This window comes from Sorex araneus, chromosome 4 (assembly GCF_027595985.1).
Source record: "Sorex araneus isolate mSorAra2 chromosome 4, mSorAra2.pri, whole genome shotgun sequence".
In the NCBI taxonomy this organism is placed as follows: Eukaryota; Metazoa; Chordata; class Mammalia; order Eulipotyphla; family Soricidae; genus Sorex; species Sorex araneus.
This window is the reverse complement of record NC_073305.1, coordinates 154,980,030-155,007,916: the sequence shown is the minus strand read 5'-3', so window position 1 is coordinate 155,007,916 and position 27,887 is coordinate 154,980,030. Positions and strand designations below refer to the sequence as shown.

The 27,887-nt window shown below is 37.2% G+C and overlaps 2 pseudogenes; one reads left to right on the top strand and one right to left on the bottom strand.

Moving 5' to 3' along the window:
• Positions 1-9,591: 9,591 nt before the first annotated feature.
• LOC101556262 (serine/threonine-protein kinase Nek4-like) overlaps positions 9,592-27,887 on the top strand; it is a 41,450-nt pseudogene continuing 23,154 nt past the window's right edge.
• On the bottom strand, positions 17,899-18,022 carry LOC129404491 (U4 spliceosomal RNA; annotated as a pseudogene).

The window sequence follows — 27,887 nt, the reverse complement described above, 5'->3', positions numbered from 1 at the left end:
AGTTCTAAATTATCTGGACAATGGAGAGAGTATTAAAGATATCATTCAGGTTCTATATCAAGATGAACTCAGCTTGCTTCCAGATTTATACATTTATGGAAGCCAAGACATCACCTTTAAAATTTAATTCACTTTCTATGGGACTTTCTCTAACATGCAGCATAAAGATTATAGAATAGTGTAATAGAAAAGCCAAATATAGCTATAGATATAGAATTTTGATCTCCTATAATCCTTTCCCTGGAAGATCTTTTAAATTATGGCAATAATGTGTGAGATCCTGGGTTTGATTCCATCCTCCTATGGTCATCTGATTATGACCAGAAGTTGTCCCTGGTCACCAGGCCAGGAGAAGCCTCCAAATACAGTAGGTGTCCCCAAACTGAATAATATATGTGTTGTTATTATATGTGTGTATATGTGTATATATTTATGTGTATGTGTGTATGTATATATATCACTGTGTAGACATAACTTTAATTTTTGTCATTTTTATGGAAAAATACTTATTTTTATTATCTCTTGTCACTGTATCACTGCCATCCCATTGTTCATTGATTTGTTCCAGCAGGCACCAGTAGCATCTCTATTGTAAGACTTGTTGTTGCTGTTTTTGGCATATTGAATACGCCAGAGGTAGCTTGCCGGGTTCCACTGTGCAGGCGAGATACTCTCGGTAGCTTGCTGGGCTCTCTGAGAGGGACAGAGGAATTGAACCCAGATCAGCTGTGTGCAAAGCAAACACCCTACCTGCTGTGCAACATGCTTTTAATTTTATATTAGAATCATTTAAAGCCCACAAGATATTTTTCTTTACCTGGAAGGTTGCATATACCACCTGCATCACTAATCATAGAAAGAACAGATGGAAATGTCAATACGTTACAATGCCTTATAACTTGACTAGAGGAAACACCTGATATTTTAAAATATTTTCTTTAAATCATGTTGTTACTTTTTATTTATATAGAGATAAACTCCAGTCCAGAACTGGAGTAATAGCACAGTGGGTAGGGTATTTGCCTTGCAAGCAGCCGACCGGGGTTCGATTGTTCCATCCCTCTCAGAGAGCCCTGAAAGCTACCGAGAGTATCCCACCCACACAGGAGAGCCTGGCAAACTCCCTGTGGCTTATTCGATATACCAAAACCAGTAACAAGTCTCACAGTGGAGAGGTTACTGGTGCCTGCTCGAGCAAATGGATGAACAACGAGACGACAGTGCTACAGTGGTAGAGATAAACTACTTCAAGTGAAAAACCTTATTTGTCAAAGCTCATTAGTAAGAAGTTATTTTAGGAGATCAGCAACCATAATATAGAAACACTAATTGTTTAAAATGTTTAATTTTATACAATACTTAAGAGTACCATAAACTAAACTATGTAACCATGTCATATTCTAAAGTATGGGAATATTATGTTGTGTTTGATTGCCAAAGTTAATAATGTGTCAATATTTTGATGCATAAAGCAACTAGACATTTTTAATACATATTTTAAATACCTATATTGATACTTATATGTACTACTAATGAATCATAATAATTTAAACCTCTCCATTGCTGCTTAATCAGGAATACATTTTCATGTGTTCTTTATAATAACACAATAAACATTAATAAAATGGGGAATAAAAGTAGTGATCTTTAAAATTTTGAGTTATTATAAAGATAACAGCTGTTTTTGTTCCTCATTTTAAAAATTAAGAAAATTAAGTTTCTACTGGGTGCAATCCCTGACACTGAAATAAAAGGGAAGAAAAGATCATAAACAACAACAGAGAAGCATTTCTAGGGTTTAATAATTTGGTCCAGAAAAAGAGCTATCAAAGAACTGAGTCAGAAATCCATGGAATCCAACATCAAACCTACATGATTATTACTGCATGATTCTTCTCAGCATACTGAACTTCTTTTCAAATTAAGGTTTAAGAAAATAAAACTTTCACATTACTACATATATGATACAGATAATAAGCAGAAAATTAACAAATAGAATTAAAGCTTGCAATTAAGCAAGTAATTATTTCAAGCAGGGATGCATTTTTGTGCAAAAGATAAACGAAGGGAATAATGACTTGGAGAGTTTATATATTATAATAGATTGAACTTAGAAATACTTATCTGAAAAGGTACAGAAACTAAAAAATAATTATTATAGTCAATCATTATATGCTTCATTTTACAGAACCATGATATGACAGAGACAAAAACAACTTGATCATATGGTAGATTTCTTATTTCTAATTGTTCCAATTATTCAAAAATTATTTTATAAAATTATTTCTAGTTTTTACTGTATTGTGTGCACAAATATTTGATTTCCTGTAATTTTATGAGGATGTATTTACCTTTTCAATTAATAAATTTCATGCTCACACCAACTCCTAAAAATACTATCCAATTATACTGAATCCATGTACTACTCGACTTCCTTAGCCGTTTCTGAAATAGTACAGCTCTTTCCAAAGATAGAAAGACTGTCATCCTGGAAATATTGCCAAAACCTTCCTGTCAAAGACTTCTCACAGAAACATTCAAGCAGAATATATCCGCTTCACAGATTGGAAAAAAATATTTTATATCACTCATGGAGGTACCATGACACTGGGCACAAAGTCAGAAATTAGCCCACCAGTAAATAAATTCATTGATCAAAACTGATTTTCTATAAAATATAAATTGGGAGATACCAAGGGTTTCTCTGTCTAAACCTCCCTTTTTGTAAATGACTATTGTTCTCCATAGTTAGGTAGTTTTTTGCATATTATACATTATCTATCACCTGATTAAACTTTATTACCCAGCAGCAGTGCTGTTCATATTGGTATTCTTGTCTGCAAATCACATGTCTGAATGTGTGCTATCACTACTTCCAGTAGTTTAACTGTGAGTGGGATTTGCTATTATATCTTTGATCACACTTCTCCCATCTATTTTCCTCCTTTTCTATTAGTTTCAGTGGAGTAGCAGTGGACCTTATGTCATTTATTTTATGCCTGGATTTTTTTTAAGAGTTGAACAAAGGAAGATACTATCAGGAGAATGGAAATCAGCAGGAAAGGAAAATTGAGATTATATGTTCAGTGCTTCCTTATTTTCAACTGTGTTTCCACCAGTAGCTTTCCAGTATTCTCGGGTGTGATTCACCTTCTCAATGAGTTCCAATGATAGTATTTCCCCTCTTGGATTCTTCAGAATAGTGACTGAATTAAGCTCTGAGAAACTCAGTCTCCTGCATTGTTCTTCAACCTTGAGATATATCTTCTAAGGTAGTTCTTTAATAAAGTCCCTTCCTCTGAGTTATCCAGGATAAAATGCTTTCGACCACTTGGGCACCCAAAATTGTCAAATATTGCTATGGACAGTTTCCTTTTGACTAATAAAAAGTTCATTTTTCAATCATCAACAACACAGTTGCGTGTCATTATTCACATGTAAGAGTGACAAAAACTGTTCATTATATGAAATGCCTTATTTTAGGCTATCAGATAATTCGCTGAATGCAAAACAATTGTTGAATTGTTTGTTGAATGAATAGATGAAATGTGATGTCAAAGTTCAGGAGGTAATACATTTGTGGCAGTGACTTAATCCAAAGGGGAATTATATTAGTTTATGTTTGCAATGCTTCAACCCCACTGTAAATGAAGTGGACTTTCAGTTCTTCTAGAAACTGATTCTCAACCGAAGTACTGTTTCTGTAGGATTATGCAGCAAAATTTACAAATTTAAAAATCTACATTTGAAATAACTATCCAAGTGAAATGCAGAGTAAATATCCTTTATTCTTTTTGCCCATCATAGTTCTAATAATATTAAAGCTTTTTAATATATAACAGACATATTGTGTGAAAAATAAAATCTTTTATATACAAACTCAGAAAATTATTTTAAAGTTGTATCCTCAAGTGTAAATTTCTTTGTAACAGCTGTTTCTGCTATGGAATAAATTGCCTTCGCTAAAAATTCAAAGGTTGAACCCTTAATCCCCAGGCCCTGAGAATATAACCATATTTGGAGACAAGGCCTTTGAAGAGATGATTAAGGTTAAATAAGGTCACATGGTATTTGAAGATAGGCCCTTCAAAGAAGTGATTAAGTTAGAAAGAGGGCATCTGGTGGGGTCTAATATGACAAGTTTGACGTAACATGACCAGTATGCTAATAAAAGAGTAAAATACCAGTAATACTAGGGCACTGAAAAAGAGCCATATGAGGACACTATGAGAATGAGACAAGAAAGAGATCTCACCAGAAACCAGTCCTGCTGGCACCTTGATCTTGGACTTCTGAGGCTCCAGAAGTCTGGGAAATGAATGCTTGCTGTTTAATTCATCCAGTTGATGAGACTTGGTTATGGGTGCCTGCGCAAAGTAGACTATCTCAGTCTACTCTATAAAGAAGGTACTTAGATGTGCCTCATTTTTCAGATTTAGTATAATGACTTGTGTTAAATCAAAAACATTTTATTTTAAAATCTAATTGCCATGATTTTAAAAATAGAATGTCTATTAATTTACTGTGGAAAATAACGAGTGCTGAATAAATAATATATAAACATGAAATTTGAAGTAGAAACTAAATGCTGTTAACAATTTTATGATATAAAGTGAACCAAGTCTGGAAGGAAATTGACACTAGTAGTGGGACTGGTGTCACATCATATAAAAAAAAACTCAACTGTGAATAACGTGCAAATCAGCGTGCCTTAATTAAAAAAAAGTAAATTATTTAAATTAAAATTTAAAGCAAATAAAAATAAATTTCATATATAAAAATATTTAATAAATAATGAATAAATAAATAGAAAGTGATCCAAGGCAATTATTCAGATTAATTTCCTGTCATGTAGGAGTGTAGTTTCTCAATTGGTTGGTATTCTTCTAAATTTTCAGATTTTGCACATAGCACTCTTAAAAAACTTTAAAGTTTTTTAAATGAATGAATTGGAAACTAAATAATTTCATGAATTTTACAGTAGAGATACATAAAGTGTGATTTCTTTTTTTAATCTTTTTTTGTTTATTTTTATTCTATTTTTTAAGTTTTTTTGTTTTCATTTTTATTTTTGGTTAAAAGTGTGATTTCTTGGCCGTCAGCATCTAAAACACATTCCTGATATCCACCTCAAACTTACTTAATTGAGTCATCCCAAATCCTTACAATCTAAGTTTCAAACATGTTCATATTATTCTTACAAGAATAAAGTACTTAATGAGAGAACTGATACATGAACTAAGTTAGCAGTGGGGGATTTGAGAAGCAGGGGCATCAGGAAGGTGGATACACTGGTGATGGATGTGATGCTGGAATTATGTCACAGAAAACCATCTTAACAATACTATAAATCAGATTATCCCAATCAAAAACATTTTTTTAAAGACTAAAGTTCTTATATTACTATGAATACAAAGGTCAAAGTTTTAACGAATGACTTAAAAACTATAGCAAGAAAGAATTCCTTATCCCCCAAGTAAATTGATACTTATTGAAATTGATGTATACTGATATAAAAATTGATGTTTATTAAAATGGAAGTATTTCATTAAAATTATTTGGATTCTAAATCTTGTCATTTTTCAAATAGAAACATTAATATTTTAGCATTTAAGTTATAATATATGAATAAATGATAAATAACTTCTTAAATATCATTTTATTGTAACACTTAAAGTAGCTTCTTAAAAAATATACCAACTTATCTGTGACACTTATACAGTATGCCACTTTCTGAATAAAGCTAGAAATCTAGCTTCCATATGACCCAGTAATATTTCTTTTGGGTGTATACCCTAAAGGTTTAAAATCACACAGCAGAAATGCCACCTGCACTTTAATGTTTATCATAGTACTATTCACAATAGACAGCATCTGGAAACAATCTGAGTGCCTGAGAACAGATGACTGGTTAGAGAAACTATGGTACATCTACACGATGAAATATTAAACAGCCACAATTAAAAAAATGAAGTCATGAAACTTGCCTATAAATAGATGGACATGGAGAATATCAAGCTGAATAAAATATGTCAGGACAGGCACAGACATAGAATGATTACATTCATTTGTGGGGTATAAAAATCATAGTATGAGAGTATTACCCAAGAACAGTAGAAACAAACGCCAGGAGGACTGGCCCATGGTTGAAGTTTGCCACGAGTAGGAGAAGAAGACAGTTAGGATAGAGAAGGGCTCACTATGACAATGATAGATGGAAATAATCACTCTGGACAGGAATTGAGTCTGAGAGTAGTTAAAGAGATATACATGATAACTTTTCAATATCTGTATTGAAAACCATGATACCCAAAAGGGGAGAGAGAGAGAGAGAGAGAGAGAGAGAGAGAGAGAGAGAGAGAGAGAGAGAGAGAGAGAGAGAGAGAGAAAGAGAGAGAGTAGTGTCTGTTGTAGAGGCAGACTGAGATAAACTGGGGACTTTGGTGATTGGAAATGTACACTGGTGAAGGGATGGGTGTTGGAACATTGTATGACAGAAACCCAATAGTGAACAACTTTGTAACTGTGTATCTCACAGTGATTTAATTATAAAAAATGCAAAATGAAAAAGCAGTATGCCACTAGAACTTATCAAATGTTTGCAGTAGTGGCAGTCTATCCAAAATTACTCACCTGGCAATTACAAGGGGAAAAGGACAAAACACAATACAATTTTCTAATATTTTCTTGTCACTTGTCATTTGCTGAATTAGTCTCAACAATTTAAAAACTTTCATAAATCTCAAAATTGTAAAAAAGAATCATCTCTAACAAAAACAATATTTTTTCACAGTTCTTTATGTTCTTTATTTCCAAGTGACAGAAATTGAGGCAATGATTTTTAACTAATTTAGGTTTGTCAAAAGAAACACATCTGAACTGAATTCAATACAAAAACATCTAGGATTTCTTATACTTAATAAACAACCTCTTAAATGATGGTTCACTGCTAATTTTTCTGTTTGTGAATATTGTATTTCATAATATGGACAGAATTTAAGTGGTAGCAGTACAAAAAGAAAAGAACAAATCCCTGATACAGAGTTTACAACTTATAAAAATAAAACAATTTAATCTATTATATAATCTACTTAGAGTTAAAAAATATATATTAATATCAGCTACTTCTTTTAATTCAAGTGCAGGATCTTTTAAACTTGCTTGGTAAAATATAAAGTACTACCACTTATGTCATCATCTTTTTGCAACACAAACAGAACTAAAAATTCTTGTGTGGCTTATTCAGGATTCAAGAAATCACTGTGTTGTCACTGAATTATTTTTAGAACTAGTTATGTCCCTTAGTTGTCCAGTCAGGTTTTTGAACAAGAAGACTGCACTTATTTGAGGTCTACTGAAGTAGCTTTTAGTCAGAGTAAAAATCATTAATGTTGGGGACCTGGATACAGGCTATACGTTTTTTTATAACACATACTGAATTTAATCTCTACTATGGCAAGTTAGTGAATAAACACACAATTAAAGTGAAGAAAAACTGTATTTCAAGGTATTCGATGTGTCACAGATATTAACTATTATGTATATGGATATATAATGCTATTTTAGACAATTCAAATATATGTATAGTCATGTTATTACCTCTGAGGTTTGTTGCCTATATTCACAATGAAGAAAATATTAAATTGCTATTTGATTTTTGGAATAAATTGATGGCTTTATTGCCTGTCCATGTTTCCAAGACCTGAATCCAATGAGTCTGCAACTATCACATTAATAGTACTGGTGTGAAGGAACTTCACATAGTGTTGGATATCATTGGTTTGTCCTTTCCCCCTTGCCACTAGGAGCTTAGGTTTATCAGTCACACCCATCAAAGTGCTCCTGAGTCACTCCCATTCCTTTGTTTATCTGTAACCATTTCTACCAGTTTATCTGCTCTTCCCTTAATCAAACTCTGTTAGAATTAAGTCCTAGGAGAAGCATCCCCTGAGGGAAAGGAACCTTACCCTATTGCTGACCACACCTATGTGTATGCCCCAACCCCCTCATGCTGTGGAGATTTAACTAGGCTGTAAGAGTGGGTTGGGGGCCAGATCCACAGGGCCAGATCCACGGGGGCCAGATCCACGGGGGCCAGATCCACAGATCAAGAGAGAGACCGAGAGCCGGGAGAGAGGCAGAGAGAGAGAGAATGAAGTAGGATGGGGGAGAAAGAAGCAGGAGGAGAATCAGAGGAGAATGGAGATGGACATGAAATAAACCAATCGAGCAACCAGTTTGGCCTTCTTCCTTCCTTCGCCTGCCTCGCCGCCTGCGCGCCTTTTCTTTTTATTTTTGTGTTTTACACAACATAGTACCCTGAAGTTATAATCAGTCAAATAAAGAGTTTGGAGGATTTGCAGAATATATGTCTCATTGTCTTCAATAAATATACAATGGTGTTACAAATTTTCTAAAATGAAATTAAGAGATGTTCAACTAAATACACTTCATATGCCAATTTAAATAAACCATTTTGGAAACTGCTGGGAGAAAATGAATATGGATCCTGTCCTAGATTCAGTTTCATTTTCTTAGTATAAAATTGAAATGATTAGGTTGAAAGTTTCTGATCTAATAGAGAGATAAGTGTTAACTATCCTAATCTAATAGAGAACTATACTGAAGTTCTTCTTTTTGTTATTGTTTTTGGGTTACACCCTGTGATGATAAGAGGTTACTCCTGGCTCTGCACTCAGGAATCAGTCCTGGCAATATGCAGGGGACCATAAGGCATGCCGGGAATTCAGTTAACCATATTCAAGGCAAGCTAGCAACCTACCTGCTTTACTATCTCTCTAAGCCCTATATAATTCTTACTGATAAACTTTAATTTTAAACCTTAAATTTGGTTTAAAAAACACAGCAGAGGGGGCAGAAAAGGTAGCAATGTGTTCATGACGCACGTTTTGCACGTGCTCAATCCAGTTTCAATTCCTGGCTCCTTATGATCCCCTGAGTATTGTGGGATGTGGAAATAGAGATCCTTAATACTCTAGGACCAAGAAGTACTGCATCTGTGGGCCCTAGTACTGAACCACCACTCCAGTTGGTGAAATATTGCCGGAAGTGCCTCAGTACCCTTTGTTCATTACTTGGGTTGTCATCCCTCAAAAAAAATAATAAAATACAAGACAGAAAGAGAAAAGGACAGGAAAGAGATTGATGAGTGAAGATCAGTGTAATATTGGTATTGTTGAAGCTGGATATGCAGAAATTATACTATAATTTGCTATTTACTTTATTGTTTCCTTTAAAATGTTGAAAGACATAAAAGCATTAGAAGACTTTGGAATATGAGAAATTTAATGCAATTTAACTTCAAGTACAGAAGTTCTTGAAGGAGGTGTGATGGAAAACCTATGCGGCAGGCTACATATCTTTTTGACCCTTCTTTTAGTTCTTGTGTTGCAGCTAGTAACTGGGCAAACTTGTAAATGGCGGCATCTAAATTCAGCTGCTCCTCTTCCCTCTCACTTCCTTTCCAAAGGATGATTCTCTGCAGTCTCACTGTTCGAATGTCGTCAGAAATCCATTTGGCCATTCTGCTAACATATGCAAATCAGGTGGCACAAAGAAGTTAGTAACCCAATGGCAACTCATACTGGTGAAGGACAGAAGTTGATGAAAATTGCTGCTTTTGCCCTTTCCTCCTGGAGAAGACTGTGGAAGATTGAACAGCCTCCTCTACAGGTCTTCATGGCCCTGAGACTCAGTAGTTTGCAGTGATGATCTCAATCGCCCCCATGGTCATCAGTTTCATTCTAACTGTTGCCCCATTTATTCTTTGGAATGACATTACAAGCTACACCATCTGGAGGGAATCTCTTGTGTCAGCCTTTTCTTCTTGGGGACCTTCATCAAGTGAGTAAAGGGAAAATGGTATAAATTTCAGTGGAATTTACAAACCACTTAAAATCCTGTCAGTTGGGTGTCCTGGGAAGTAGTCTCTGAGACAAAAATTTTATTGAGTGATAATTCCCTCAAAAGATAAATGTTGGAGGAAGTAGAATCACACAAAGAAAGACAGGGTTGCAGTGAAGATCTGACAGTTACGAAAGAAAAAGAGAACTGAAAGAAAGATTGAGCAAGGGAATGTTCTAACAGTGATAGAGGACCTGATGAAATCTCAGCCAACCAATGGGTAATGCTTGGAAAAGATTGTCCCTGGGGAAATTTTGCACTGAGGCAGATATGGCAGGAACAAAACCTTCAGATGTGTCTATGTGTTGACTGCAGTAAAAACTTGGGATACAATTGTAGACTAACAGTACTATTACTACCTACCATATAGAAATATTAGTACAGTTCACTATACTAATTGTAATAAAAATACCTGACTACATTTCTTCTACATAATATCAGTGAAAAGAACTGTAAAGATGAAGATAAAACACATTGATAACTGATAAGCACAATTATATATCATTAGTTATTCATTCTAATATCAAGGAAGAAAATATTTGCTAAATTTGTATACTTGCAGACTGGAAGTTTGGGGAGATGAGGAAAGAAAATATAAGTACTGGTGAAAACAAGAAATTTAACTTAACAGTCTAACTGTAGAAATAGAAGAAATAAACTAACAGTTTTCTGTAAAATTCTCAATGTTAGTTGAAGCAACTGTCACAGCTTAAGGGTACATGGGATTTGAGAAAGGATGAGTAAATAAAAAGACAGGCACTTATGTCAGCTGAGTAATATAGGACTTCTGCCCTGTGGTAGTGGGACTCAGACACTGATGCCTCTATAACTACTACTACTGCTCCAGTCCTTGTTGTGGCTGAACACCTGAGGACAGATTGATAAAAAAAAAAAGTAAGTAACGATAAATTATAAGCCCATTATGTTTCTCATAGATAGTGGTCCTCATTTCAATATAGCTCTTTTCTGTTTCTTCCAATACATCCAAAAGTGGGAAGTAAGCCATTAGAATGGTAATATAGATGCATTTCTTTGGTTTAATAAAAGGAATCTAGGGGCTGGAGCAATAGCACTGTGGGTGGGGCGTTTGCCTTGCACGTGGCCAACCCAGGTTCGATTCCCAGCATCCCATATGGTCCCCCAAACACTGCCAGGAGTGATTCTTGAGTGCAGAGCCAGGAGTAATCCCTGAACATCGCCAGGTGTGACCCAAAAAGAAAAAAAAAAGAAACAAAGGAATCTATTTATATCTAATTTAAAAAATCATTGCTAAGAGTTAGAATGTATTTGTATGACTACCACACAAAAAGTCTACATATTTGCACTATAAAAAAAGCAACAAAGCTCCTTCTTCCCTCAAGCCCTGACAACTACTTCCTGTTCCTAAGCAGGAACCTTGTCTCTGAAACTTGGCATAGGCGGTCTCTTTCTCGTGGATGCCCTTTTTTATTCCTCTTACTCAGTGAACACCTACTCATTTTTTCTTAAAGCCCTTGTCCTACTTCATCATTCCTATGATTTTACTTCTGGGATTACTTCAAGGACATATTCTTATCGTCCTTGATTCTACTCACTAGACGTATAATGATGTACCTCCACACAGCAGTTGCTTGATCAATTCTTCTGGAATAAATAAATTTCATAGAGGAGACCATCTTTGCCCCAAAATCTACAGCAAAGACCTAGTGTATCTCCTAGCTCATTCTGAAAGCCTAAATTGTAACAAATGTAAGCAGAGTTGTAATACAATAAGTTAATAATAGGACGAAAAAGAATAAAGGCCTGAGGATTGCAAAATTTTTTTAAATCAAAATCAATACTGTATTCATGTATCTTATTCTTTTTCTACTTAGGTATGAGTTTCAAATCTACAAAGGTGTGGTCATGTGGGACACAATTGTTCTGTGGCTGAGAACAGTTACCCTGGCTAGCTCACGGCCATGCATGGACAAAGAAACTGGGGGTACAAAGAAACTGGGGAACTAGGTCCCAGGATGGTCAGTAGTCAGTTTATTTATCTCTCTCCTCCCCAGCATAGTCCGATCTCTCCCCTTACAGTGTAAGTGTAGCTGTAGTTTTGGTCATAGTCCCCATCATCATAGTTCCATCATCCTAGTCTCCTCGTAGACCTCAAAGTCCTCTCTTTCTTTATATCTTCTTCCACATCTCGTCATAGTCTCATAGTCCTCTACTTCCAGTCGTTGTTGCCATCTAATCTTCCTTCTAGTTCCAAAGTCTCAAAGTCTCCAGAGTCTCTGTTCTTACCCTCCCCTTTTCCCCCTTATAGCATACTTCTGTAGGACTCATGAAGGGTGGGAGTACACATAGGTGGGGTTGAACATTGTTATAACAACAGAAGTAAAGTCACCCCTTTAGGACATTAACTCAAGGATAAAATCTCATCTGAGGGTTCAGCACTTCAGATTACAAGGAGATCTGCTCAAGGGTGGGGTTCCATCCAGAGTGTACTGCTTTATCCTTTCCTCAGCTAGTGATCCATTTAAACAGTCATAGTAAATTTAATTCTTATAATATTTTTAATCATTTTGTATGAACACAATAAGCTTGAGTTTGACTCCTCCTGGGGACATCTCACTAAATATATCAGGCCCCAGTACTCAGACTAGGTTAGTCTTTCCTAACTCCAGCAGGGTCCTTATTCAGTTACTTCTTTTTGGGTCATGACAGAGTTTGTCCCATGACCGTGCTCTTAATTTGTTATGCTTATGGGGCTTAGCTTGTCTCCTTTCTATGCCAGGGTAGCTTACAGCTTGCCCTGGGTCCATCCAGTCCCTTCACCGGCACCCTGCTTTTGGAGTGCTAGGAACTAAGGACAACTGAGGCTTAAGTCGAGTAAATATGGATGCCCAGGAGTAAATATTATTTTGGAGTCAATTAACTCCCATGCTACAAAACATAGCATGAACCGCCTTCCTGTGTCTATACCAAAAGGACAGAGCTAAATTAACATGAAAATGACGTAAAAGAAAGAGAAAAGGAATATAGGATTATTAGCGCTTGATGAAATTAGGTGTGCCTCAGGGGCACTGTGGTGGAAGTAAAACAATAAAATTGCAGGAGGAGAAAGGATAACTCAATGCTATCCAACACTTAGGGTTCTCAGCCATATTTTAAATGAATTTAAAATAGTTTTAGAGTAAATATAACTATGCATTGGTCTAAGCATTTCTAAATTCTCGTTTTTGAATTAAGTATTTCTAAAATAAGGACTGGTAGAAATATATTGAGGGGCCATAGTTGAGACAAAGTCCTGAAGAGATTTTGTTACAAAGTAATCTGAAAGAATTAATTTGTTCTACATGGCTTTTGAGGCACTTTGTGTGTGTGTGTGTGTGTATGTGTGTGTGTGTGTGTTTGCTAGTTTGTTTTGTTTTTGTCTTTCAGAAAGTCTATAACTGAAGAAAAGGACCTTTAGGCAATTTCTCCTGGGAACAACCACCAGAGATAATCTTAGAGAAAAATGACTATTTCCCCTTCTCTGTCACTATCAGGGAGAAAATTTTGTTATGGTCAGTAAAAATACAAAAAGTTCTGCTTGAAGAAAAATGGCAGAAATATATCATCTTGTTTTTTCCAAATATTCTAAGTTACTGATCAAAAAATATGACCATAGTTCAGTAAATTAGATCAAATAATTGTGTATATAATTCTAACTTGTCATTTAGTCTAATTTATAAAATTATATATTCAGAATACTCTGTGATACAGATATTCAGGAGTATAACAGTTTAATTTCAATTGTCCAATTTACATATTTTGTACATTTGTATTATTAACACACATTCTGATATACTAAGTTAATTTTCTCTTTATAGAGCATAAAAAACAAACCACCACTATTTCATTTCTATTTGCACAACAGCAAAAAGTTTTGGATATGTGACAGTGAGTTGACTAACCCAGTCACTGGATAAGTCTATACTTAGGTGTTTTATTTATATATCAAAGAGAAAAATATAAGCAGTTATTTATGGGTACTACTTCACTAATTCTGAAAATACATTTGTAAAGTCATATATGCATGGTGTAACTGTTCCATTTTTGATGTGCTCAACAATAAACCCAGAACATTCCAGTAACGTGGGCCTTACCAAATCACATTACTTTACAATGAGCAACATCTCTTATTCAGTGATATGCAACAATTTTTCCATGTCATTTTATATAAGCTTATATTATTTCATCTTATTTTATAACCATAAAGATTCCACAGGAAGAGCTGAAGAATTTTTATGGCAAAAGCAAAAGCATAGAATGACCAAAAAAGGGGGTGATAATGATGTTTGACAGAGAAAGAAAGTGAATCAAGCAAATTTCCAGTACTAAATAGTCAGCTTTCCTCTCCTAGCTAGGAAAGATCCAAGTCTTAGTAGTGTCTGAAGACCAAGATCTTTGGTCTATACTTGTTTAAATCAAAAACATGCACTTAATGAACCTGTGCTTAGCTTTGGGGAACACATGATGGACTCAAGCACATATAAATGCATGATGTTCAAGTAGCCTATATTCTTGATATCATATCTCAAAATCACTAAGTAGTACCAATCTAAAGCCAATAGTGATCTGAACTCAAACAAACTTATTTAGGGTCAAAGGTATATTTATGGATCTGCAGTGGACCTTGTGGATTGGTTAGAATTTTGAGACTAGAGGGAAAATCAAATTCAAACACAAGAAATAAACATACAAGATTAGGTTGATTTAGATATCCCTAGACACCTAGACCTAATCCTCAGAATGTTAATAGAATTGATTAGCATGGCTTATTTGAGGGAATGTGGATAAACATTTAGGAAACAGGGATAAAAAGGATAAAAGTTGTTTACAGACTATATTAAAGACTCTGGGAACAAGTGCTGCTAGAAGTAAAGTGGGGAGGAAAAAGAAACTCTCATTCACTTATTAGTAGGAATGCATGCTAACCTAACGTCTATTGAAGACAGCATGGAAAATTTTCAAACTATTCCAATAGGAAATACCATATAACCCAACAATTTCTCTCTTAAATATTTATTTAACTCAAAACTATGAATTTGAAAATTTTTATGCACATCTAAGTTTGTTTCAGTGTTATTTACAAGAGCCAAAATCTGGAGATAACTCAAGTTCTCAACAACTGATGAATGGATACAGCTGTGTTACATATACAACATGGAATGCTGCTCAGATATATATATATGTATATATATATATATATATATATATATATATAAGAATCATGCTTTTTTGTAATAACCTGGATGAAACTATAGTAGGCAGGCTAAGAAAAAAGTCAGAAGGAGAAAGATAAATACCAGATGATCACAATCATGTGTGGTATATAAAGAAACAAAACAAGAGTGGAACGGTATTTGAAGAATCAACTCCTTAAATCACAGGACTGAGATTGCCAAAGGGGAGAGGAAATAGGTTGCAAATATCCAATCAACTGTGGAGCCTCCATCACCTTGGTGATAGTTCTAGAATACACTCTTGTGAAACAAATTACCTCAATAAAAGTGTAAGCTAGGTAAAGAAGGAAAAGAAAAGAATCAAATACTACATGAAAAGTTCATGGATTCAGGGAGCAGGAAGACGTAATTGAATACTTACAATGATAGAAGTAGTCATGATAGACAAAGGCAACTAATATTACTAGACAATACCTATGTTCTACAAAGCAATGTTCTAGGTTCCATGTGCACCAGTCATCAAAGACTTTATTGTGTTACCCTCCACATACCACTGATACTCCCCCAAAGTTTGTCATAATAAGCCATCATCTATCATAAATAGGCTGCAGCATAGGATAAAACTCTTTAGAGACTGCAAGGATAAATGGAAGAGAATTCTTGAAGAATAACTGACTTCTACTATGAAACAAGAAGTTTAGTTGCTAGGAACCTTAGAGTGTCTCTTCATATCCAGAGGCAACCTAAATCTTTTTCCCCAGAAATTTTTCTGCCTCTCCGAGTCTCAGAAATTTCTCAACTCTCATTGAGGTTCTCATTCAAGCCCTATCTAAACCAGATTTTTTTTTGAGCTGTTGAAACTTATTTTCTTTAGGGAAAATAAATGCATGACAGTGATTTTCTCTCTCTAGCTCAGCAAATTTCAAAGCATGTGTTCAACATCCCACACATTTTTCATCCATAGTAGTAAGTCCCGTCCACTTCTCCAGGCTCTTCAGTCTTTAAAATACTTTGCCTCTTCTCCCCAGACACATAATCCTCTTGGATATGAACCAGATAATCAGCATCCTTTATTCTTTTTTGTTATTGGGCATATTGGTATGTTGTTTCTCTGCCTTTTCTGAAGCACCAATTGTTGCATCTCATCCATGTTGAAATTTAGCAGGCACTGAGTGAGTGATTGCATTTTTGATCATCATTCTAAAAATTCTGAGTATTTTTCTTTTCCAATTACAATTTTAGGAAATACAGTATTTGGAAATACAGTATTTAATAATATTGTAATGTTACTCTATGGTTTTCAAATTGATCATTCTGAGAATTTTCAATATTAAGAGCTCTTTTATTATTATATTCTGCAGAGCATCACACTTCTCCAAATGTACCTGATTGAAGATGTTGCTGTTACACGTCTCTTTCTTACTGCATTATAAACAACCTACTAGCAGGTGCTCTGACAGTCACCTGAGAAATGCCAGTGCCTAAGCAAAGTGCCTGAAATACATCTGCTATCCAATATCCAAAGAAGATACTAGAGTCAGTCTACATTATGGAATCATGTTACTATAATTGACTTTTATATACATATATAAACGTTTTTAAATGGCTTTATCTTTAGTATCTATAACTATTTTTTCATAAAACACCTCATGTTTGGGCCAAGGAGATGGCTATATATGAGAGCATCTACTATGTACAAGGCCCTGAGTTCAATCCTTAGCACTGCGTGGCCCCAAACACTATAATGAAAATCCATGGGCACTTGTCACTTGTCATCCCGTTGATCTTCGATTTGCTCACACAGGTACCAGTAATGTCTCCATACGTCCCTGTCGTGTGCTAATGTAGTCCAATGATATCTGCTTGCTCCAGGAACAGGAAGAGCCTCAAACCATTCATTCAGGATTTTGACGAAGAAGTCTGACCATCTCGATGGTGGGCGGCCACTCAATCTTTTGACATCCTTTGGAATCCAGTCGGTAACAGCTTTAGTCCAGCAGTTGTCACTGAATCGAGTTATGTGACCAGCCCATCTGATTTTTGATGCCTTGGCAAACGAGACAGCGTCCCTGATTCTTCACCATCGATGGAGGTCAGAACTCCAGATTCCTTCTTTCACTTGAGTGAAACAAGATACGTCAAGTGTAGCTCTTTCGATTCCTCTTTGGGATACACGAATAGCCTTCTCGTCCTGTTTTTGTAGGCCCCAGGTTTCTGAGGCATATATTAGTGCAGGAAGAATAGTGGAGTCAAAAAGATGTGCCCAGAGCTGGAGGTTCTTCATCCTCTTAACCACTTCTTCAACGCTTTTGAAGGCGTTCCATGCTGCTCTCTTCCTTCTGTACATTTCTGGCGCCAAGTCATTCCTCATGTTGAGTTCTCGACCCGGGTATACATAGCTGCTGCATTCGGAGACATTCGTTACATTGAGAGCAAATGGAACATCAGGGACTAGTTCGTTTTTCATGAACATTGTTTTGCTGAGATTCAGCTGCAGTCCGACCTTTCCACACTCATGGTCAAAGTCGGCCAGCATTTGTGCCACTTGGCTAATGTTTGGTGTTATGAGAATGACGTCATCAGCAGTAGTTGCCTACCGTGTATCTTCACTCCCATTCCTTCCCATTCCAGTCAATGAAAATCCATGGTCCGTCCCAAGAATCTTAGGGTATAGCTCTTCTCACATTCAGTTCTGTGAGCTTCTGCATGGACCCCTACATCACCTGGCCAAGCATCACCAGCAGTGGCCCTGGCCTCCAACCATCATTGGCATATGGCCCACGTTAAAAACAACCACCACAAAAACTCTGCTCTTGTTATTTTCTGTTTCAATAATAGTTTTCAATTAGCAATTATTGGACCTCGGATAAACCTCATTGACTACAATACTGCCACTGTGCAAAGCTTCTGTTTCAATAACAGACTGTTCCCTAAACCTAATACTAAAAAGTTTATTATTTTTCTCCTAAGAACATAGCTGCTCTGAAATTTATTGCATATATATTACTCACAATTTAATAAATACATATACTTTCTTAATTTTATTAACTGAATCTAATTATGTTTTCCTCTCCACTATTTTTCTTCCTTTACTTTAATGTTTGATTATTTTGTGTGTATTGGTAGCAGTCTTCATTTGTTGCTGCTTCACTTACTTTTTAACACATCTGTCCTCATCTCTGGATAATGACTGAAAATAAAATAAAATCAGCAATCCGAATATGCTTTCTTTTTTTTTGGGGGGGGGGGAATGTGGACCTATATGCAGCAGTGGGATCACTCCTGGTGGGGCTTAAGAGACCATATGGAATTTTGGGGATCAAACTCAGGAAGGCAGCATATGAGGCAAGCACCTTATCCACTGTACTATCATTTTGTTCCCCAATTCTGCATCCTTTCTCATTTTTGTTTTTCATTCTAAGTTAAGAGCATCTGCTTACCTCTTCTCTAAGATAAGGACCTTGAGGCTTTGCAAGCTCCAGTTTCTTAGTTTATATACTCTAACTTCTTGAAGGAAAAATGACTTCTATTTATTCAATTATATTTCTTACAATTTTCTGCAACTTAAGCTGTCACTTTTAGTTGCTGAGTCAAAAGTGTTCTGTAGGGATGATAGTACCTTCTGTTCATCATCTCTTCTTTCACACAGATGGGAACACTGTGAAAAAACAGAGAGACCTCAGGATATTATTTTTCTTTAGCAATATGACTTATACCACTAAGTATTCTTTTCAGCCACTGAATATCTGTTTATGGCAATATATTTGCTATTTCTTTATACTCTTATATGTGATAATGCCATAAATTCTTGACTAAAATGAGCATTTGTGAAAAAGAACATCTTATGTCCAATGCTCCTTTCATCCTTGAAATTTTTCAGTTTTTATCTTGATTATTCTTCTCAAACATTTTCCTCACTGTTTTCTGCACCTTCTAGCTTCCCAGAACTACTATTACTCTAGTAAAGCAAACTACCTAACATTTAGTATGAGAGTCATCTTTTTTTTCTCATTTCTGAGGCAAAGTAAAACAGTTGTGGGTTATATTTATTACTATTAGAATAGCTAAATAGGTATTTGAAGTGGTAACTTGCATTCAATATTTCTCTCATAACTTTTATGGAGGAGTTTTGCAGATATTTCACTTGTTAATATCAAATCTTCACTATACAGTACTTTTATGGGGTTTTTTTTTTTGGCTTTTTGGGTCACACCTGGCAATGCACAGGGGTTACTCCTGGCTCTGCACTCAGGAATTACCCCTGGCCATGCTCAGGGGACCATATGGGATGCTGGGATTTGAACCTGGGTCGGCCGTGTGCAAGGCAAACACCCTACCCGCTGTGCTATCTCTCCAGCCCCTATACAGTACTTTTAAATTACATTTTAACTTTAAAGAAACCACAAACAATTTATTTATTTTGGGATATATGTAGTTTTCCCTATGTGAGACAAGTGGAATTTTTGTCCTCTCCTTCCTCCAGTTACTATGATTTCCTATTTCTAACCAGTTACAGCTGGACCTGGGCTTCTTTCTTGATATAATCTAAATGCATAGCCATAGGCTCTCATAATTCTTTATTCAAAACAATCTTGTGATAAAAATTCTCTCAACAACTTTATTAAGAAATTATGTTGCCTTTTCAAGCCCCTGTTCTCCCTTGAACACTATCTGTCTTGCTTATCTCTGTTTCTTTGCTTGCTTATTTCCACTCTGGAGAAGCCTGTGTTCATCTAAAATACATAATTCCCTCTTCCTCTCCCCTCATGTCTTTCTAAATTAGTTTCAACAAAAACAAGAAGGAAGGAAGGAAGGAAGGAAGGAAGGAAGGAAGGAAGGAAGGAAGGAAGGAAGGAAGGAAGGAAGGAAGGAAGGAAGGAAGGAAGGAAGGAAGGAAGGGAGGGAGGGAGGGAGGGAGGGAGGGAGGGAGGGGAGGGAGGGAGGGGAGGGAGGGAGGAAGGAAGAAAAGAAGGAAGGAAGGAAGGAAGGAAGGAAGGAAGGGAGGAAGGAAGGAAGGAAGGAAGGGAGGGAGGAAGGAAGGAATGGAGGAAGGAAGGAAGGAAGGAAGGAAGGAAGGAAGGAAGGAAGGAAGGAAGGAAGGAAGGAAGGAAGGAATGGAGGAAGGAAGGGAGGAAGGGAGGAAGGGAGGGAGGGAGGAAGGAAGGAAGGAAGGAAGGAAGGAAGGAAGGAAGGAAGGAAGGAAGGAAGGAAGGAAGGAAGGGAGGGAGGGAGGAAGGGAGGGAGGGAGGAAGGGAGGGAGGGAGGGAGGGAGGAAGGGAGGGAGGGAGGAAGGGAGGGAGGGAGGGAGGGAGGGAGGAAGGGAGGGAGGGAGGAAGGGAAGAAGGAAGGAAGGAAGGAAGGAAGGAAGGAAGGAAGGAAGGAAGGAAGGAAGGAAGGAAGGAAGGAAGGAAGGAAGGAAGGAAGGAAGGAAGGGAGGGAGGGAGGAAGGGAGGGAGATAAGGGAGGGAGATAAGGGAGGGAGGAAGGAAGGAAGGAAGGAAGGAAGGAAGGAAGGAAGGAAGGAAGGAAGGAAGGAAGGAAGGAAGGAAAGAAGGAAGGAAGGAAGGAAGGAAGAAAGGGAGGAAGGGAGGGAGGAAGAAAGGAAGGAGGGAGGGAGGAAGGGAGGGAAGAAGACTTGTTGTTACTGTTTTGACATATCGAATACTCTGAGTAGCTTGCCGGGCACTCCAAGAGGGACAAAGAAATCAAACCGGGATCTGGGTCGGCTGCGTGCAAGGCAAACGCCCTACCTGCTGTGCTATCGCTTCAGTCAGATATATAAGAGTTTGTAGAAGTTTTGGTGACCATTATCTCATATCAGACGTAATATACATCAAAAAGAAAAATAATGATATTCTCCTATTACTTTCTCTGCGAAACGCAGATTTCCCCCGCCCCCCATAAGCACACACAGATTTATCTGGCTATTTTTGCTGACTATTCTAGCTATTTTCAGGTGGAATATGGTGGGAATTATTTAGTTATTATTGCATACATGAGTCTTAGGGGCTCAGTCTTAAACTCAGAGCTACCACATTGCATGCAGAGCATGAGCTACACCCTTTGAGCTCTCTCTCTCCCTAGCCTTTGAATTACATAGTTTTAAAGCTGGGTTGGAGTGATACCACAGTGGGTAGGGTGCTTCCTTGCACACAGCCAACCCAGGTTCGATTCCTCTGTCCCTCTCGGTAAGTCTGGAAAGCTACTGAGAGTATCTTGCCACACAGCAAAGCCTGGCAAGCTATCCGTGGCATATTCGATATGCCAAAAACAGTAACAAGTCTCACAATGGAGACATTACTGGTGCCCGCTCAAGCAAATCGATGAGCAACGGATGACAGTGATACAGTGATATATATATATATATACATATATAAATATATATCTCAAAAGCATTGGTGCCATACAAATACTATTGTATGTAAACATGGGACCTAATTATAACAAATATTTTTTAAATAAGTTTGCTAAGGAAGTGAGAATGAAAATGAGAGGGAACCTCAGGATGGCATTGGTGAAGAGATGCCAACAACTGATGGTGGATTTGCAGTTGCAATATTGTATGTCCAAAACTCTGTTATTAGCAGTTTTGTAAATCACAGTGGATAAATAAGAATTATTAAAAAGATTCCTATGACTATATAGAAGTATAATTTTATATATCAATCCTAAAAACTAATTCTATTATGCTGATATTTATTGTGCTAATATCAGAAATTCTCAAAGAAAATGTCTTCATTTATCTTCAATGAGCATAAGAAGATTAATTAAATATATTTTATAGATAGTAAATTACTTGGGCTGGAGCAATAGCACAGCGGGTAGGGCGTTTGCCTTGCATGCGCTGACACAGGTTTGATTCCCAGTATCCCATATGGTCCCCCAAGAACCACCGGGAGTAATTCTTGAGTGCAGAACCAGGAGTATCTCCTGTGCATCACAGGTGTGACCCAAAAATCAAAATAAAATAAATTAATGGTAAATTAACTGACTTTCAACTTTTTTTTGAATGATCTCTCTTATTGCAGACAGACTAACCCAACCTTTGTTATGAACACATGTCTCAATTATATATAATTGTCATAATATGTCTCAAATAATATCAATTCTCATTTTACGTTTCCAGGTAATCTAAAATCTCTGCCTGAATTTCAAGGTCGCTGAAAGTTGTTCATATCATCCCTATCCAGACATTTCCCAATTACTTTCAGAGACCTAACATAATCACTGTACAGTCTCTAGACAATTTGAGCAGGTATGCACTGCTCTCACTTCTAGCCCTTTGGTTTCCCTTCTTGCACTTAGAGTCTCCAGAAGTGTGACACATTAAATTTCTGTCAGAAAAGACATCAGGTCTGTAGTGCATTTATCCAGCAACTTAGCAAACAGATACTGTTGAAACTGAGCAGTTACTGATTCTTTGCTAATCGTGGAAGCAGATGGGGCTCTTCAAGGAACAATATTTAAAACTCACAGAAAACATACACATCATTGCTACATGGAAAGTTTTCCCACAAATCATAAAATGCTAATATGAAAAAGCATACTCCAAACGCAGAACTTATGTGGTCTTACTGGGTAGCTGGACGGGAGCAAAGAGAGAAAAAGTACAGCGACTTTTGAGATCTAGATAAGTCCTCAATCACCAAGCTTGGAAAAGACAGAAAAGCAAATGTGGAAGAACTAATTGATTTGAAAAAGGACTCGTTAAACTCCAACTTGAGAGGGAGGGTACAGTATAGGATGACATGGCAGATCATATGGTGTTAAAATAGTCTAAGTTCTTGGAACTCTAAAAAGAGAATGAAATTAATAATATATACAATCAGAGTTCTCTCCTCAAAGAACTGAAAAATATAATTGAAATGGAATAAGATGTGGGAAATAGGACTAGAGCAATGAAAAAATAATAATCTAATATTGGAGGTGGGAAAGGTCTTATAATATTAAAAATATGAAAATTAAAAAACACTTCACTACACTAACAGAAGATGGAGGTCTAATAATGTGAAGCTGGAAAATATTATCTTACCCTTTTTTCTCTCTTGAGAGAAGAAAATTTGCCTCAAGCATGAAAACAGAAAGGGTTGCAATTGAATTACAGGTGTGTGTACTGTAATAAAACTGAAACAAAGGAGATAAGTTGATGTCCTTACAATGATAATGCACTAGAAAAACATTCCCATAAATGTTACCTAATTGTTAACGATAAGTTCAAATAATTAAGGTAGTAGTATTAATTATGAACTATTAAATAAGTATACAAACTCACAAATGTGATGACTACATTTTTTAAAATACTGGAAATACTATGAAAAATTAGAGGGAATTTTCATTTAATAATAAGTCTTAAGGCTAGAGTAATAGCACAGCAGTTAGGCTGCTGGCCCTGTACACAGCCAACCTGGGTGTGATTCCAGACACCCCTATATGGTCCCCCAAGTCCACTAAGAGTGAACCCTGAGTGCAAATCCAGGAGTCAGCCCTGAACATTGTTGGGTGTGGCACCAAAATCAAAAGAAATATGAATAAATAAATCTCTTTAGAATTGAAGATAAAATTAGAACACACACACACATATACACACACATGCACCATCTTGAAAAAAAAAATTTAAGAAAAGAGAATGGAAAGAACCTAACATTTAAAAATCAAAATGAGGGGCTGGAGCAATAGCACAGCGGGTAGGGAGTTTGTCTTGCACACAGCCAACCCGGGTTCGATTCCCAGCATCCCATATGGTCCCCTGAGCACTTCCAGGAGTAATTCCTGAGTGCAAAGCCAGGAGTAACCCCTGTGCATCGCCAGGTGTGACCCAAAAATAAATAAATAAATAAATAAAATTAAATGGAACATTATGGGTTTGGATGAATGAACAAAGGATCAGGATCGGGGAATGAAGGAATGGGGTCACAGGCTGTTTGGTAATCAATGGCCATTTATTCTAGTCTCACAGCATAAGTACATAAAATTGTAAAGGTTTGAGGTACACATAGGTGTGATTGAACATTATTATAACAATAAAGAGTTGTAAAACTTTCCTCAGGGAAAGATCTTCTAGGAGATTAACTCAAGGACAAAATCTCATCTGGGGATTCAACACTCTAGATTACTAGGGGATCCACTCAAGGGTGGGATTCCATCAAAGAGCATATTGTTTACTCCTTTCCTTGGCCAGTAATCCATTTAAACTGTCACTGTATTACTGTCATCCCGTTGTTCATCGATTTACTCGATTTACTCGAGCGGGCACCAGTAACATCTCTATTCCTCCCAGCCCTGAGATTTTAACAGTCTTCTTTACTCAACTTTCCCAACGACGGAAGCTCTTTCAGGGTCAGGGGAATGAGACCTACCATTACTGTTTTGGGCATATCAAATGCGCCACTCATAGCTTGCCAGGCTCTGCCGAGTGGGCGGGATACACCTGGTGATACTCAGGGATTACTCCTGGCTTTGCATTCAAGGATCACTCCTGGTGTGCAACAAGGACGAGATGCCTTGGATTGAACTCTGTTACCCACAAGCTCCCTACTGACAGTAATGTGTCTTTCCAGTCCTAGCAACTAAATTTTTTTAGGGTGGAGCCCTCCAACCCTGGAGCAGCTTGCTTCTGAGACCAGCCTTTCTAGATGAAAATCAGTGCATGTGTAGAAAAGAACACACACACACACACACACACACACACAAAACCCACTTTGCCCCGGCTCCCTGGCTCCTCCCATCCTCCCCGAGACGTCCAGCTCACTGTGGTGATCCTCTGGATGGCTGCAGCGTCACCCAGCTCTGCCTTTAGCTGTTCATAGGATTTCCCTTCACTCCAGATATGAGCTGTAAGTGAAAAAGCTGCAAGTGATTCAGTGTATCCATTTAAACAATCATAATAAATTTACTTCTCATAATATTTTTAGTCATTTTGTATGAACACAGTAAGAGATATATTAAACTTAAAGGGTGGCTCCTCCTGGGGACATCTCACTATATGTTCCAAACTAGAGTCCTCAGGCCAGGTTAGTCTTTCATAACCCCAGCAGGGTCCTTATCCAGCTACGTTTTTGGGAAGTTATGACAGAGTTCATTCCATGATCATGTTCTGAAATTATAATACTTTTTGTGACACTTAGTCTGTCCCTTTTCAATGCCAGGGTAGCTTCTGTCTTACCTTGGGTCCATCCAAGTTTCTCACCAGGACTGTCCTTTGGAAGAAAGGGCAACTGGGGCTTAAGTCAAGTAAATATTATGGATGCCCAGGAGAAAATGTTATTGGAGTCACTTAATTCCCAAGTTGCAAAGGCAATTAACTGTATTCCTGTGTCTATACTAAAAGGACATTGTTAAACCATGCAAAGAACATGAAGGAAAGAGAAAAGCAATATAGGATTATTAGTGCCTGATGGAATTGGGTGTGCTTCGGAAACACTGTGATGGGTGCAATTCAATAAACCTAAGGTCCCTGAGGGAGGAGAAATGACAAATCAATGTTATCCAATAAAAAAATATGAAATGAGGGGCTGGAGCGATAGCACAGCGGGTAGGGCGTTTGCCTTGCACGCGGCCGACCCGGGTTCTAATCCCAGCATCCCATATGGTCCCCTGAGCACCGCCAGGAGTAATTCCTGAGTGTAGAACCAGGAGTAACCCCTGTGCATCGCCGGGTGTGACCCAGAAAGCAAAAAAAAAAATATGAAATGAATTCAAGTAGATGGATCACAGAGCTGGATTGTGCTCTGCATCTAGAAGCCCGAGGTTGATTCCCTGGCATGGCACTGTACCCCCAAACAACTCCTGGAATAGCACACCCATCACTTCTGGGGCATTCCTCCACCAAAATATTTAAGTAGACTCAATAATAAATAAGTATATAACTAGGATATGGACAATAGACAACCTATAAAATCAATACTTGGGTCCCTGGATATGGTTCAAGACACATGTATATGCATAATGTGTGAGCAATGGAGCTCATTTCCTGGCATCACATTAACGTACAATCATCACTGGGTGTAGATCTGATAACTTTTGAGCATCAACAAGGCTTGACCCTGGGCCATCAAGTTCTGTGAGGTTGTCTTATTTTAAAGAAATATGGAAAAAGAAAAAGAAAATGAATATGTGCTATGAAGCAGAACACTCCAAATATATGATTTAAAATGTGCTTTAAAAAGTTGAACTACACATTATAAGTCTTACTTTATATTAGATAAATATTCCAGAATAGGAAACAACTGACATTTATAAAGGCACTACATTTTAGTAAATAGGAATAAAGGATAAAGTAGGGGAAACTTGAAATTTTGATAACAATAATCAGATACTAAAAGAAAAAGGAAGTTGGATTCCTTTTAGATTTCATTACAGCTTTACCTTTTGCCAAAAGATAATAAAGAAATATATTTTAAAAGCACAATAATAGAGGGGGCTGGAGTGATAGCATAGCGGGTAGGGCGTTTGCCTTGCACGCGGTTGACCCGGGTTCAAATCCCAGCATCCCATATGGTCCCCTGAGCACCACCAGGAGTAATTCCTGAGTGCAGAGCCAGGAGTAACCCCTGTGCATTGCCGGGTGTGACCCAAAAACCAAAAAAAAAAAAAAAGCACAATAATAGAAAATGAAAACGAAACCAGTGATTTTTGTATGAGGGTAAACTACCACATATACTATACACATACGCAAAAAAAGGACAACAAACTATTAAACACACCAATGACCAGAAATTTCTTCCATGGAGGAATCTATTAGAAAACTGGTTTAGGCAAGTCAAAAAGTGAGTGTCATCAGCATGATGTCCATTACAAGCTTCACATATATAATGAATAAAAAGTTAATTAGAGATGGGATTAAAGCACAGTAGCACTGTTGTCCCGTTGTTCATCTTTTTACTCAAGTGGGCACCAGTAATGTCTTCATTGTGAGACTTGTTACTGTTTAGGGCATATTGAATACGCCACGGGGAGCTTGCCAGGCTCTGCCATGAGGGCGGGGTACTCTCGGTAGCTTGCCGAGCTCTTCAAGAAGGATGAAGGAATAAAACCCGGGTCGACCATGTGCAAGGCAAACACCTTACCCCCTGTCCTATCGCTCCAGCCCTTAAAAATTCACTTGTATCACTTCACTTGTCATCCCATTGATCTTCGATTTGCTCAAGTGGGTGCCAGTAACATCTCCATTAGTGTAGACCAATGATATCTGTTCACTCCAAAAAAAGGAAGAACCTCAAATTGTTCATACAGGGTTTTGACGAAGAAGTCTGACCATCTCGTTGGTGGGTGGCCACTCGGTCTTTTGACATCCCATGGAATCCAATCAATAACAGCTTTAGTAAAGTGGTCGTCTCTGAATCACATTACATGTCCCATCTGATTTTTTGACACCTTGGCAAACGAGACAGCATCCCTGATTCTTGACCATCAATGGAGGTCAGTACTCCGGATTCCTTCTCTCACTTGAGTGAAACGTGATACTCCAAGCATAGTTCTTTCGATTCCTTTTTGGGATACCCTTAAGTTCGACACTTAAAAAGCCTAAGGAAGGAGAATTCCATTTATTCCTTAACCAGAATACAACCACCTCCTAAAGCTTCAAGAGAACTTTTAAATGGTAGTAACAATCATAATATATATAGTCTATAAAAGTACAGATGCTATTTTTTGTAAGGGGTATTAATAAGAAAAAGAGATATTAGTTTAAGTATTCTAAAAAGGGTCTCATTCCCCTGACCCTGAAAGAGCCTCCAATGCAGCACTGTTGGGAAAGACAAGTAAAGAGAGGCT